A 15,573-nucleotide genomic window follows, 5' to 3' on the forward strand; every position below is an offset into this window, starting at 1 on the left:
ACTTCGGCACTAAGGCATCTTTGTCACCTCACGCTTCCCATTGTCCCTAGCAGCCTCAAGCTTAGAGCTCTAGGGGTGACAGCGGAGGAGGAGAACTGTTGTTCTGCTCTCCTTGAGACCCGCACTGAACAGTTCTGTGCCCGGATGTGTGGAGAGTTCTCTCCCACCCTCGGGACACTGCCGGGTGTGACACTGTCCGCCTGGAGTTAGCGTCGGATCCCACGGGTAAGGCCCGCCCCCCACCGGTCACAAATCCCAGTGTCACCAGTTATAAATCAGAAGTTGCCAGAACCCCCTCCTCAGGTTTGATTCATTGGCTAGAGCGGCTCACAGAGCTCAGGAGAGCTGTTTACTTACTAGGTTATGGGTGTATTATAAAGGATGTAAGTCAGGAACAGCCAGATGGAAGAGGTGCAGGGGGCAAGGCATGGGGGGGCTGTGTCGCTTCACGCCCTCCCCGGGGGTGCTGCGCTCCCAGCACCCCCAAGGAAGTGCTCAGCATGCCGAAACCCAAAGTTCTCGAAACCCCGTGCTCTTGGGTTTTTATGGAGGCATCATTACATCAGTGCAGGCATGACTGATGAAATCATCTGCCCTTGGGTTCATTCGCCTTCTGCCCCTCTCCCCTCCCTGGAGGTCAGGGGCCAGCATGTCACATGGTTGGTTCATCTTCCAACCAGCCCTGGCCTTAGGGGCTTTCCAGGAATCACTTTATTAACATAAACCCCAGTGTGGCTGAAGGGGGCTGCTTCTGAGGACCGTGAGACACCTTCCTTGCTCTTAATGCCCAGGGTTTCAGGAGCTCTGTGCCAGAAAGGGTACAAAGGCCAAATATGTATTTATTATAAGTCACGATGTCACAGACAGTGGCCAGCTTGACTTTACTCGTAACGTTTTTTTTACTTTACTAATTTTTTTTTTAACCTTCCATAAAGCTTCCTTGGGAGAAGGTTTTTTTTTTTTTTTTTTTTAAAGATTTTATTTATTTATTTGAGAGAGAGGGAATGAGAGACAGCATGAGAGGGAGGAGGGTCAGAGGGAGAAGCAGACTCCCCGCCAAGCAGGGAGCCCGATGCGGGACTCGATCCCGGGACTCCAGGATCACGACCTGAGCCGAAGGCAGTCGCTTAACCAACTGAGCCACCCAGGCGCCCCCCTTGGGAGAAGGTTTAAGTAAAAAGGCGAATTAGTTGAAAGAAAGTTTAAGAGCGCACCTGGTTTTTGGATATAAAAAAGGATAGTGTGACAAAGTGATGTAACCACTGTCCCCACAAGCCTGAATTCTGAATCATTCCTGCAACCAGGTCACTTTGTCACATTTACTGTTGCCTGTGTTTTACCCAAACTCCTACCCCAGAGGCCTGCCAGCAGGTTTGAGGGCCTGGTTGGGGGGGGGGGGGTCCTGTGCTGAGAGCCGCAAGGCCCGGGCCTGCCCTCAGGGGGCGCCCTGAGTCCCACCCAGAGCCAGTCCCAGGTGCAGGCCCTAGGGCCCCTCGGGGCGGAATTCCCCAGGCTGGGCACTCAGGGTCCCATGGGCTCCTAATTCCCTGCTGTGGTAACCGTTGCCTCTCCCAGAAAAGTTTTACGGTCTTCAAATGTCACAGCCGATACTCAGAGAACACAGTCCTCGTACCACGGACAGGACAGTCGTTTTCCATTTTCGAAAGCTCAGCAAATACCTCCCCAGGCCCCCCTCTGCCCCAGGTAGCCACGAACAAAATAGAGGAAGTCCCTGCGTTCATCAAGCTCACAGTCTGTCGCTGGGCGGGGCCTGGGCGAGACCCTCCCTTCGCGAACCTGCCTCAGTTTTCCCGTCTGCTGAATGGAGGCAATGACCCCATCCCCTGGGGCTCGTGGGGGCATTAGGTGAGGCGACGGTGATGTCACCTAGCGTGTTCCTGGCGCTGGTGGCTGCAGCATGTGTCAGAGTGTATTTTGTGTCGAGCCCTGTGCTGGGCACTGCAAGAAGACAGGTGGCGTTTACGTGAAAGAAAATGTGCAGTCAGGACATCGAGGGGTACTTTGTACAAATGCTCTAGGAAATGCGCTCGTGTGCATTGTCTGATCAGGACCTCTGCGACAGCCCCAGGCAGACAGGGAGACACAGGCTCCGGGAACTCTAAGATAGAGGGACCGGAAGGTGTGCCGAGGGGGGTTGGTGTTGAGCAGGTTCTAGAAGGTGCTGTCACGCCCCAGGGCTTGGAGGGCTTTGCCCGCAGAGGGCCAGAGGCAGGATGGAAGGGCCGACTGGCCGGCCGGACTCCAGCCTCTTGTGCTGCGGCTGGCCCACGTGCCTTCCTAGTGTGGAAACTTTTGCGGGGAGAAAAGTGTGGTACACAAGGTAAGGGACCCGTGACCAGGTCCCCGTTTCCAGTGGCCCCGAGTTTGCTCGTCTGGAAAGCGGAGGTGTCCCCTGCACACCCGTGCCCCAAGTGCATGGGCCCTCCGCGGGGGACCCCTTCCCAGTGCCGTGGGTCTAGACCCCAGAGTTGGGTGACGACGGTTCGAGTCCTGCCTCTGCCGCGAGTAGTCTGCGACGTTCCCTGTGACTTAATCTTTCCAAGTCCACGCCCTTGGCTCTTAATGGAGGTCATAACCGTCCTTATGTCCTGCGCTGTAGAACTGAAACACTCTAATCGTAATCATCGGTGAGCGCTTTGCCCAGGTCCAGGTGCAAATGGCCGTGGCCCTGCCCCCGAATGACGTGTAGTATCTTTATCCAGAGCCCTTCAAGGAAGGCTTTATCACCCTGCTTTGCGGATGAGCATACTGAGACGCCAGTGACCGAGGACCCAGGTCACCTAACTTACAGGGAGCAGAGCCAGTCGTCCAGCCAGACCTGCAGACTCCACAAGCCACGCTTCCCCCTTCGCCGCGATGCCCTCGGCCTCTTAAGATGGGCCAGTACCCTATTGCACACCCGAGAAAACAGACTCCGAGAGGTCACTCAGCTGGGGCCCCGGGGCCACAAGCCTGGCCCTCCTGCTGCAAACCCTGCACCTCTGTCCCTGCCACTTCGTTCTCCAGCCAGTGCAGGTGGTCTCTGCCGCAGCACAGAGCCTCCGAGGCCACCAGCTCAGTGGGGAGTCACAGGCTTAGCGTGGGGACTGTGCATGGCCCCGGGCTGCGTGGCTAGCATGGTGAGGCAGGATGGAAGGACCGGCTGGCCCACATGCCTTCCTGGTGTGGAAAGTATTTTGGGGGAGCCCCGGGGGGTGCGGACAAGGCAGTCAGAGCCTGATCAGCAGGGCCGCATGTGGGCTGCATGGGGGATGGACAGGGATGGGTGGAGGGGGCCCTCCAGGAGGTGGGCCCGAGAGAGATGGTGAGGCCAGAGAAGGGAGTCCTGGGGCTAGCCCAGGGAAGGCACAGTCGATGGGACACGGGGGCCTGGGCGGGAAGAGCCGGGAGGGCCAGCGGGAGTCTGCGCAAGGCAGGCTTGGGAACTGGGGAGACTGAGGATGCCTCTGGGAGTAGCTAGGTGGGGCAAGGGAGCCGAGCAAAACCCAAAGTTGAGAGATTTGGACCCTTTGCAAGCATCAGGGGATGGGGTGACTAGAGAAGAGAGAGGCCAGGCTGCAAGAAGGAAGACTGTGGCGCTTTTTTTTTTTTTTTAATTCTTTTGTTTTTTGTGTTAGGGCTGAGAGTGAGCTGTGGTTAGCAGGGTTAGGCCACCCGCCACTCCTTTGTCTGTCTGGTCCCCGTGGCCAGCAGGGGAGATGAGCAGGAGACCAGGGAGGGTCAGAGGGCAGGTCCGTTCTGGAAGGACTGCTTTGTTTTTGTTCGTCACCTTTCTGCTGAAGTGTATGTAGTGCACAGACATAAAAGTACGCACCTGTCACCAGAATGGCCCCCACAGTCTGTGTCACAGAGCACGCGCTCTGAGGTGTATGTGACATTCTTTGGTCTCATTTGGTTTTCCATTATGTGAATAACCGTAATTTCTTCATTCTGATAATGACAGACATTCCGACAGGTTCCAGTCGGGAGAACAGTTAGAAACAGTGCTCTGCGTGAACGTTCTAGTGGGCGTGTTTGGTTCCCGTACGGACATGTTTCTGTTCCGTGTGTGCCGTGACTCAGAGCTGGCGAGGTGTGGGGAAGGTTTAGATTCAGCTCTGGTGGATCCTCCTGAACGGTTTCCCAACGTGTTTGTCCCGGTGTCCAGCCCACCGCTGGCATGTCCCATCCTCACACTTGCTTTTATCAACCTTTTTGTTGTAGCCATTTGAACAGGCGTGTGGCGGCATCCTGTCTTGATTTGCAGTTCTCTGAAGACCCATGACCTTGTCATATGTTTTACTGGCCATTTAGAAACCTTTGGTGAAGGTCTGTTCAAGAATTTGCCCATCGCTCCCACTGGGTTATGGGCCCCGTTGATTTGTCAGGGTTCTTTGTATTCTAGATATGAGGCCTTTGTTAGATAAACATACTGTAAATATCGTCTCCCTTCCGTAACTTGCCTCCTTACCCTCTTACTTATGTCTTCTGATGGTCAGAAGTGCTTGACTTCCACTTAGTCCAATTCCTCAACCTTTCAGTTGACCTTAGACCTTTATGGTTGATATTTTTCTGTCCAGGTTAAGAATTCTTAACTTATCTCAAGGTCATAAAGATGTTTTGTTTTTTTTTTTTAAAGATTTTATTTATTTATTTGACAGAGAGAGACACAGCGAGAGAGGGAACACAAACAGGGGGAGTGGGAAAGGGAGAAGCAAGCTTCCCGCAGAGCAGGGAGCCCGATGTGGGGCTCGATCCCAGGACCCTGGGACCATGACCTGAGCCGAAGGCAGATGCTTAACAACTGAGCCACCCAGGCGCCCCATAAAGATGTTCTTTTTATGTTTTCTTCTAAAAGCTTTCTTGAGGGGCATCTGGGTGGCTCAGTCAGGTTAAGCATCCGACTCTTCTTTTCGGCTCAGATCATGATCTCCGGGTCGTGAGATCAAGCCCCGAGTCGGGCTCCACGCTCAGTGGGGGGTCTACCTCTCCCTCTGCCCCTCCCCCTGCTCATGCTCTCTTTCTCTCTAAAATAAATCTTTTTTATTTCTTTTATTTTTTAATTTGTTTTAAAGATTTTATCCATTTGAGAGAAAGCACAAGCAGGGGAAGGGCAGAGGGAGAAGCAGACTCCTCCCTGAGCAGGGAGCCAGATGTGGGACTCGATCCCAGGCTCCCGGGATCATGACCCGAGCCACAGGCAGATGCTTAACCGACTGAGCTACCCAGGCGTCCCTTTGGTGTAGCTTTAAACTTAGACCTCCGTCCAGCTGACATTGACTTGGCATTGGCCGGTTGTGTGTGGCGCTTCAAGGTTTTTTGTCCCCCGTGGCCATCCATCCACTGGACCCAGCACCAGGTATTGAAAAAGGCCCTTGTCTTCCCACTGCCCTTCAGCATCACTGTTGATATAAATCAGATAACTGTCATTGACCTGTGAAATGCGGGTTAGTTTCTAGACTGTTCTGTCCCTTTGATCTGCTTTTTTGTCCCTTCGTCAATACCGCACTATTCTATTTTCTGTGCTTTCGTAGTCACTCTTGACTTTTTATCTGGTAGGACACGTCCTCCAGCTTTGTTTTTTTAGGATTCGCTTGGCTTCTTTGGGCCCTTGACATTTCCGTGTAACTTTTAGAACCAGCTTGTCAATGTCCACCAAAACCAAAGAGGGAATAAAACCAGCCCTGCTGGGGTTTTAGTTGGGATTGGATCACATCTGTAAATTAATTGGCACCTTACAATATGGAGTCTTCTGGTCTACAAACACGGTTGTATGCCCTGGGGAGGCCTTTTGAACTGTTTGTAATAGCAGTTAAAGGTTTGTTGAAGAGAGCAGCACATTCTCTTAATGATGCTGGTAGTAACTCCAGAAGTGGCTCTTTCCTATCCACTCCCACTTAGTCCTCAGCCTCCACCCAGCTTGTGCCCCTGGACGGAACGTTCCAGGGTGGCTCCTGGTCAAAGACCACCAGGGTATGATGGTTCCCACAGGAGTCTGAAGCTCCAGGGGCCCCGCTGCCCCCACTTTGCTCACGCATGGAGCACAACACTCTGCGTGGAGCACCTGTCTTGTTGGATGGGCATTTGTATTTCTGCCTCCCCTCGGGCACCACCCCTGTGTGGGACCCTCGCGTGGGACATTCGGAGAACGGCTGTTATTAGTCAGCACTAAGCCTATTCCCGCGGCTGTCTCTGGGGCGGACTGGCCCACAGGCTGGCCTTGGCTTGCACGGGGGTTTTAGACCTTTAAATTAGAACATTGTTTTATGGGCGCCTGGGTGGCTCAGTTGGTTAAGCGACTGCTTTCGGCTCAGGTCATGATCCTGGAGTCCCTGGATTGAGTCCCGCATCGGGCTCCCTGCTCGGCAGGGAGCCTGCTTCTCCCTCTGACCCTCACCCCTCTCATGCTCTCTATTTCTCTCATTCTCTCTGTCTCAAATAAATAAATAAAATCTTTAAAAAATAAATAAATAAATAAATAAATTAGAACATTGTTTTAAATTAGAACATTTAGGGGCGCCTGACTGGCTCAGTCAGTTAAGCATCTGACTCTTAATTCCTGCTCGGGTCATGATCTCAGGATCATGAGATCGAGCCCTGCATCAGGCTCTGCACTGGTCATGGAGCCTGCTTAGGATTCTCTCTCTCCCTCTCCCTCTGCTCCTCCCCGCCCCCCCCCAAAATAAATTAGAACATTGCAAAGGCTGGTACATAAAACCCAGACTTATAGCTTCTCTTGAAGAAAAAAAAGAGAAATCAGAGGCTCTGGGTCCCCGCTGAGGCCTGGCAGCAGTGTGCAGCTGAACAGGGCCACCCTTGTAGGGGGGCCCGCACCCCGCCGCAGCCTGGGCCGCTGGGCTCTTCTTCAGCTCTGTTGGAGGTGAGGAGCGCCGTGGTGCCCCCACACACACCTCGGCTTCACGTCTGGCGCCTGAGAGTGCTTTAAAGAGAAACAGAGCTTTTTACTGTGGAACATTTCAAACAAACCCCGAAACACAGAGCACGAAGAGTGAACTCGAGCACCAGCCCCGATCACCCAGCGTAAACAGCCCTCCACCTGTACGGAGTCATGTTTCCTCTCCTCCCCGCTGCTCCTGGCTTATCTGAGAGCCATCATATTTCAGAAGTAGTCATGCCATCCATGTGAAGTCTGAATAAAGGAATCATGATTTCATAGCAAATTTGGAGATCTTTCACATGGAATTGTATGAAATGTGAAAATAGTCCAGCCTTCTAAAATTCAAGGGCCTCCTTTTTGAACGCAGCTCAGGGCTATCCAGCCGCAAGCTTCCGAATCCTCAGACACTGAGTAGCATTTGTTCATAGTTCCTGATTAACTGATAGATTTTTTTTTTTTAAGATTTTGTTTTTCTTTTAAAGATTTTATTTATTTATTTGAGAGAGAGAATGAGAGAGAGAGAGCACATGAGAGGGTGGAGGGTCAGAGGGAGAAGCAGACTCCCTGCTGAGCAGGGAGCCCGATGCGGGACTTGATCCCGGGACTCCAGGATCATGACCTGAGCCGAAGGTAGTCGCTTAACCAACTGAGCCACCCAGGCGCCCGATAGATTTTTTTTTTTAACACTTTTTTAAAAAATTCAGGATGTAAGCAAGACGGCAGTTGATAAATAAATCTTGTAAGACTCTCTCTTGGGGGGTCAGATATGTCGGGTATAATTTACATGCAGCAAAACCCGCCTTTTTAAAGTATGCAGTTCGGGGCGCCTGGGTGGCTCAGTCAGTTAAGCATCCGACTCTTGATCTCAGCTCCCGGCTTGAGCTCAGGGTCGTGAGTTCAAACCCCATGTTGGGCTTCACGCGGGGTATGGAGCCTACTTAAAAAAAAAAAAAAATGCCGTTTGATGAGTTCTGCCAGAGATATGTGCTTGTATAACCAGTGTTACAGTCAAGACGTACAACATTCCCCGTGTCCCTGTGTAGTGAACACCCACCCCCCCCCCCGAGTGACCACAATCTTATTTCTATCCCTGTAGTTTTGCCTTTTCCCAAATGTCATGCGAATGGAATGACACAGCTACAGCCGTTGGTGCCTGGCTTCTCCTCCTCAACGTGACAGGAAGTCTCTCGCTGGATGGGCTGCCCCTCCATCCCGGGTGTCTCCCTGCAGCGTTTTTGTTCCAGAAACCAGATCGTCTGTTTCACAGTTTCCCACAGTCTGGATTTTGCTGATGGCATCCCATTGGGGCTTGCTTCTGAAAAGCCACAGAGGAGCTCATTTTCCCGCGTGACCTTCATCTGGGGACTTGCTCTCCACCGAAGGGCCGGGAAAGCCACGCGTCAAGGCTGCCAGCCTCATGCCCATCCGTCTGCATCTTTGGAGCGCTGGCAGATGGAAAGAGGGCCAGAGTTCTTCCATGTCCAGTCCAGGGTCACTCTCTCTACAGAGAGGTGCTGGGCTCTGCCCAACGTGAAAACAGGCTCACACGAGCTGGACAAAGAAGCAGGCACGAGGGAGAGGCCTCTGTGGACAATGGAGGGTGAGCAGTGCCCGAAGCCTCCCACCGTCAGGGGGAAATGGTGGGAGAAGGGGTTCGGGGTATTCACGCTGCCCCCTCGAGCGCAGGGCTGGGTTGTCCACCACTGCCTGACCGTGAGGGACTTCACTGCCTCTCCTTCCTCCCTGTCCTCTGCTGAGATCAGAGTGGTTTTGCCGTTCGATCTAGTGCCTGCAGCTCTGAAGGTGGCCTGTCTGCCGAGCTGGGCGTCTGTGGACCCCTGGACCTCGCTGGGCCTCACCCAGGGCTCGCTGCTGCTCACTCCGTCTCCGTGCCAGGCAGTGTCCTCGGGGGCTCCGTGCATTGGGGAGCGATGAGTGTTTCCAGAGGCAGTGGGAATGCAGAAGAGGATCACCCCTCCCCTGTGCCAGGATTGAGGTGCCCCCAAACTGAGTTTGGGGAGCTAAGTGGAAAGCAGGCCCACAGCACAGACGCAGCTGGGCACACAGAGCAGAAGCATGTGCAGAAGTTGAGGGCGAGGACCGGCTGGGCGGCTCTGGGAGAGGCGTCACCACGGGAGGTCACCAAGGGAGTCCGTTGTCAGGAAGGGAGTCGAGGGTCACCGAGAGAACTGGGGGTCACCGCCCAGGGTTCTGCAGGGCTGGAAGGGCGAAGCCAGCACGCTGCCCCGTGCTGTTGGGCAGGCAGGCCACCTGGGCCCCGCACGGCAGGTGTAGAGTCCTGGTCCGCATGCCGGGGAATATGGGAGGGTGTCCCTGGGGGAAACCGTAGCCCCTGAGCGTCAGAGCACCCCACATGTTGAGGGCCGAGGAGCCCTGGAGATCGCTGGGAAGGGCCATGAGGTGCTCTGAGTGTGTCCGGGGACTCCGGGGAGCTGGGCTCAGCCTGCTCTGCTCATGGGGCGGTCGTGACCTGCCACGGCTCTGGGCTTTTGTGGCCTGGAGTTGGCTTCCTGCCCCCCTCCCCCCACCACACCCAATCCTCCCTGTCCTTGGCTGTGAAATGGGGGTAGAGAGGATTAAATGAAGTACAGTAGAGAGCTCCTTGAATACTAGCTGGTATACAGTAGGCACTCGATAAGTCGGAGTTCCCGTTCCGTGTTTCGGCTTTGACCCATGGCCTCCCACCTGCCAGAGGCCCCGTCCCCACTGGGTGCACCACTGCTGGTCCGTTCTCGTTCCCGCAGGTGAGAGGGCCGCTGGGTCGAATGTAAGCTCCAGCACATCACGTTGTTTTCACCAAAGGCAGCTCTTGCAAACCGTTCACTTTCAGCCACGGGGCCCAGGGAGCTGCCCTGCCTGCGGTAGAGAAATCCGGGCCCCCGTCCTGCTGTGCGTGCCAGCCAGCCTGCCCCCGGCTCTGCCCGGCACGTAGCAGCTCAGCACCGCCCCCTCTCTGGTCGCGGGCACCTCGCCCCCGGGGAGCGGAGACCCTGCCTCCACACCGGGCTCTAAAAGGCAGCTGTTCCCCAGCAGCTGCCGCCTGGCTCGCCAAGGGCAGGGAAAGTCTCAGGAGACGTCCGCCCCGTAGAGAATTGCACTAGAGTTGGGAGTAGAGGCGAAATGAATCCACCCGGACGGCTGGGTTCATCTCTTTCCAAGTGACTCAGTGCTTTCGTCCCCCCTCCCTCTCGTCCTCCCCACATGGCGGCCTGCAGATGATGTCTGAGGCCCGAACCGGAGAGACTCCTGCTCCCAGTTGAGGAGTGGAAAGCCCTAACTGGACCCGCCTGGTCTCTGGGCTCCGAGCCTCGGGGCCATCTGCGGCCTCCTCCGCTGGCTCTTTGTACTCAGGTGCCTCGGAAGGGCTGCCCCTCGGGGGGCAACATCTCAGCAGCGAATGTGGGGCCCACCGTGCAGGGCGCCTGCCCCCCCGCGCAGTGGGAGGGCACGATGTGGTCTCTCTGCACACAGGCTGCTGCCAGGTGACAGGGGCCTGGGGGCTGGGGCTCTGTTGCCCACAGCTCTTTTGTGGCAGGGAAGACGGGAACCAGAGCTAATTTAATAGGGTCCTGAGGCGCCCTGGCAGCGGGATGGTTGCGGCTTCCTTTGTGGAGAGTCAGCCCTGCCATAGCAACCTGCCTTCTCGTGTCTAGAAGAGCTGTATTCAGCCTCATGACTCTCCCCCCCCTTTTTTTTCAATTGGGAAAGGGGGAGGAAGTAGGGAGAAAGGGCTCCGATATAAGCAGTTACCAAGGAGACCCGAGTCGGGGTTGGAAAGGTTTTCTCCTTCCCTCGGTCCATACAGGCGGAGGAGGGGCGGGCGCCCAAACGCAGGGGATCGCCGGAGGTCCCAGGCTGGAGTGGCGAGTCCTCCCTGCGCCCGTGGGGACGGGTGCAGGCCGGGGCTCGGCAGAGGCTCCGGCAGGGCTGGGGTGTCCAGGGCACTCCGAGCTCACGGCCCGCCCCGCCAGCACTGCGGAGGGATGGACAGAGCCCGAGTTCCTGGCCGCTGGCTCCCTGCCCGTTTCCGGGAGACAGCCGGAACCTGCCTTCTCCCTTAAGTCCTGGGGTCGGGAGAGAAGCCATGGGGTGCACGTACTCCTCTCCGCGGGACGAGCCCACTCTGAGAAGGTCAGTTCCAGACGTGTCCCTGCGGCAGCCCGCGCCGATGCGCCTCGGGAGGGGGCCCCCGCCTGGGCAGGCTCGCCCTGGAGGCATGACGAGGCTGCCCTGTCGAGTTGACCAGCAGAGTCAGGCAGTTCCCCGGGGGGCCCACCGGGTGCATGGGACCACTGGTCTCTTGCTTGGGTCCCGGTTTGCAGGCTGCAATCCCTGCCTCCGAAGGAAGGCCCCAGTGGCCGGCTCCCCGACCTGGGAAAGAGCGGGCTCCAGGCACACCAGCCAGGTGTGGAGCTGTCCGGCGGGGTCGGGCCGGTTGAGGGCACTCAGGTGTGGACCCACGCGGACGGAGCAGGTGAGTTCTGCCGCCCCGAGCCTGGCAGCCGGGCTGTGTGGCAGGGGGTGGTGGGGGGCAGGTTCTCCTGCTCCTCGAGGCTGCGTGTAACCGGTGGGAACATCGGCAAACTGCACTGGGTCGTGTCAGGGCGGTGACTAGAGGCACTGGGTCCTCCTGAGTCTCCTCGCCTCTCCCTTTCTCCCCATGCAGCACAGTCCTCCCCGGATCTCTGGAAGCCATCCCCGGAGCCCAGGGGAGAGGGTGGGAGTGTTCCTGCTTTCCCAGGGCTGAAGCTACTGAAGGGGCCCGTGCTGGCCTCCAGAGGTGCTCACGCTTCTAGAGAGAACTTCCCCTCCGAGCAGGAGGGCTAGCCCATCTTGCCCGCCCTTGAACGTTCCCAGCCAGGCCTGCCTGGCGAGCCCCCCACCTCCCTGCCCCCCACTTCCCGAGCTGCCAGCCTGGAATTCCCGCCCCATGCATGTGTCAGAGCCACGCACCCCTGGGCGGCCAGAGCTGAGCTCCGCCCGCCCGCCCTCCCCACCCCCGGCTGCATGAGCCTCATCCAAGAGCCCGTCGGCTGCCCGGTTTCTGTGGCTTTCCCTTGGGAACCGTTTTCTGTCTCAGAAGAAAGCCCAGTTCTTCCGCGAGGCCTTCGCTGGTGTCTTCAGACGCCCTGTGGGTGGACTGTCTGGTCCACCCTTTTGGTCTTAGCACGTACCACCCAGTGCCACCGGGCATCTTTCAAGTCCCAGAGTGACCCAACAGCTTTCTTCCAGGGAACACCCTCTTTATCCCTAAGAGTTAACCAGGCTCCGGATGCTCTACAAGGAACAGGGAGGGGAGGGCGCAGAAGCCAAGACCCAGTGTTTTCAGTAAGAGGAATCTGAGGCCTTGCGAGGCCACCACTCGTCCGTCACAGGCCCATTTGGTGGCAGATCCAGGATTCAAACTCGAGCCTCCCCCGCTTCGGGGGGTGGGCCTCCCATCCTCCATGATTGTCCGCGGAGGCTGGTGCTGGCGCTCGCAGGGTGGTGGGGGCACCCCTCCTGCTTCTGTGAGCGAGTCTCAAATCCCCCTTCCTCAGATGCAGCTTCCACGAAACCTTAGTCCTTGAGAAGAGGCAGGAGTTGGCTTTTCTGCTGCTGTCAGACCCTGACGTCAGGTGGTTCAGGAGCCCTCCAACAGCCTTCTCCGGCCCGACCGGCCCAGAGGCCACGCTCAGTGCTGGGCGCGGGGCTGAGTGCAGAGGCCCAAGCAGCTCCCCGCGAGCCTCAGATCCAGCAGTGAGTCGGGAGCATGGAGTCGAGGGCCCGGACGGAGGCCTGTGTGCCACGTGAGCAGCAGGGAGAGGCGTTCCGAAGAGGAACGTGTGCGTTGTGTCTTAAGGGGTACGTAGGAGTCTGGGACAGAGAGGAAGGGCATCGTGAGGAGAGGCTCTGGGGCAGCCGTGAGCGGGAGGTCGGCGTGGCCCCGGGCGTCTGGAAGGTGTGAGACACGCTCCGCACCAGAGGCCTCTGTGCTCCTCGGAGTAGCGTCTGTGATACGGTCCCTGCTCGGGGCTTTGCTTTCCTAATTGTCCTCGTTGGACGGAGCCTTCCAGATCTGTCTCCCCGCATGTTTCTAAGCCTAGGATGCAGTTTTTATGTTCTTGGTGCAGAAGCGTCACTTGCTCGTTGTAGGAAAAAGAGGGGTGGGGGACCTGGGAATAGAAATCAGCCAAAGAAGGAAATAAAAAAGACAGTCGCTCAGTCCTGGGAGGGAACAGTTTTCAGCGTGCTCGTGTGTGCCCTTCTGTACCTTCCCTTCTAATTGGAATGGAATTGTGCCACCTGCATTATTCTGTAACCTGCTTTTTCCACTTGGCAGCGTATCTCGAGCATCCTTCCCTGCTGGTGGATGTGATCCACGCTCCCTGATTCTTAGACATTGGAGTTGTCCCCTCCTTTTATAACTGTAAAATGCATTTGTAATTTGAAAAACCAAAATTGGGAACATCACAGGAAGCACCTGCCTCGTATTCTAAGCCCGCAATATCCCCCTCCAGGTGCTGGGGTATTTCCCTGGAAGCCCTGTCTCTGGGAATAATTAATGGTGTGTGTTCTGTTATTTTAAGGACACACACTCTTGTTTTGCTCCTCTGGGTCGCACATCCTCCCCCAGAAGCGGCCACGTGGGAGGGAGGCCGTGTCGTGGTCAGCACTGGGGGGACACAACTGGGTGGATGCTTTTTAGGTGTCAACTAAGTGCATTTCGTTTGTTTTCGTTTTCGGTTGAAGGGAAACTCACACCTTGTGAACTTTGCCATTCTGATCATTTTTTTAAAACGTACAGATCAGTGGCTCTCGTGTGGCCATGGCCACGTACAAAGGGAAATCACGTGTGCCCTGGGAGCCCCTGCTCTTCTCTTCTAGTGTCTCATCAGCAAGGTTTGCGTCGCCGAAGCGTCCGTTCACATTCGAGTTTGTTTCAGCGTAGGTTGTCCGCTCCCACGGCTCAGAATTCAGCAGGCGTGCAGTGGTGGGAGTCCCAGCTCCGAGCCCCGGGAGAGCGTCCTGGTCCCGGCGGAACACAGACGGGAAGGGCAGGGACAGAAGCTGGACATGTGGTCTGAGATGTTGGAGGAGGGAAGGGAGGGGTGCGGGCCTGAGGGCCTCCAGGCTTGCTCTTGCCCTGCTTCCCGGAGGGGTGGGCCTGCCCCGGGGGCGGGGGGGGCTCTGGGTTGGTGATACGGAGTCGGGGAGGACCTGCTCCGGGTTCCTGGGCAGCGGGACCATGGCTGGGCGGGAAGGTCTGGGCAGCGGCACCCTGCTGCCTCCCAGGGGACCCCACAGGTAACGCCCTTGAGCCCTGGGGCCCTGGACCTAATGTAGTGAAAAACCCAGGGGGGCGTAGACAGGAACTTCTGCTACCTTTACGTTTGCAAAATCGTGTGTCTAAACAGCTTCGCAGAGCCCTCCTTAAAAGGAAGCTTCCTTGTTGGTCTTTCCACAGACTCCAGCCCCCTGGCCCCCACAGACAGCACTTCCATGCAGTGGTAGGGTGTGCGCATGACTTTATTACACTGTCCCGTGCACAGGAGGCCGCAGGATGTCGTGGAAAGGGCAAAGACCTTGGAGTCAGACTGCGATCGGGCCCTTGCCTGACCCCCTTACTGGCCACAAACTAATATGCTGTTGGGCCTCTGGAAGGTGGGCACCCACTCCCCCCGGACACAGTGCTGCACCCTTTATGTCCATGTCGTCATGCGACATTTGCAAAAGCCTGCAAAGTGGTATTTGTTAGTCCCGTTTTCAAGACGAGGAGCAACGGAGCCCAGGTTCAAATTCACTCGCTGCAAGTCTGCAGGCCGCAGCCCGGGCTGCCCGGCTCCAGAGCCCCTGCTCGGCCCTCCCCCTCGTGGCACCCCTGCCGGCCCGAGGGTGTTGTTTGTGGGAAAAAGTGGGTTTGAGAAGCAAATTGTGGAAGCACAAACTTTATTAAAATAGAATATCCACAGACAGGTACACACAGAGAGATGATCTCAGCAGGTGAGCAAGGGGGAATTACCGCCCAGATCAAAGCGCAGATTGTTCTCGGTGCCCTGGGAGCCCCTGCTGTCCCTCGCTGCGTCCTGACTCCGGTCCATGTGCATTGGTTTCGCCTGTTTGGGGACTTTGTACAATGAAGTCGTACTCACACTCTCTCTTCCATCTGGCTTCTCACGCTCAGCACCCCACCCTGGGACTCATTCATTCATGCCGTGGTGGAGAATGTTCCGTTGTCTAAATATGCCACCGTCGGTTTGTTTGTTCTCCTACGGGTGGACGTTAATTAGGGTTGTTTCCCGTTTGGCACCCACATGTCTAACACTGCTGGAACATTCTATGCGCGTATCTCGATGCACGGGCCCCGCTGTGCTCTGTCTGGTGTGCACCAGGGAGTGAGGTACTGGGTTATGGGTGGACAGAAGAGACTGCCAAGCAGCGTTCGGGAGCAGTGGAGCCAACGTCCATTCCAGCAGCTTCGGCTCTCTTCCTGGTAGGAGCCGTTCTAATGAGCGCACGGTACACCGTGCTGTGGTCTTATTTCCTGTTTCCCTGGTGACTAACAATGCCGCCACTCTCGACAGTAGCGTTAGATGCTCTCTCTAAGAAAGCGCTTGCTCGGGTCTTTTGACAGTTTCTCTGTTGGATTATCCGTCTTTTGCTAGTTGATTGGT

General features: G+C 56.4%; 1 protein-coding gene across 2 annotated transcripts in view; it reads left to right on the forward strand.

Annotated features, from left to right (window-relative positions):
- The window catches only part of LOC110589943 (NADPH--cytochrome P450 reductase), a 60,594-nt gene that overhangs the window by 34,171 nt on the left and 10,850 nt on the right, over positions 1 to 15,573 (forward strand). The gene's annotated exons all lie outside the window — the stretch shown is intronic.

Source organism: Neomonachus schauinslandi, chromosome 5 (genome assembly GCF_002201575.2).
Source record: "Neomonachus schauinslandi chromosome 5, ASM220157v2, whole genome shotgun sequence".
NCBI classification, from domain to species: Eukaryota; Metazoa; Chordata; class Mammalia; order Carnivora; family Phocidae; genus Neomonachus; species Neomonachus schauinslandi.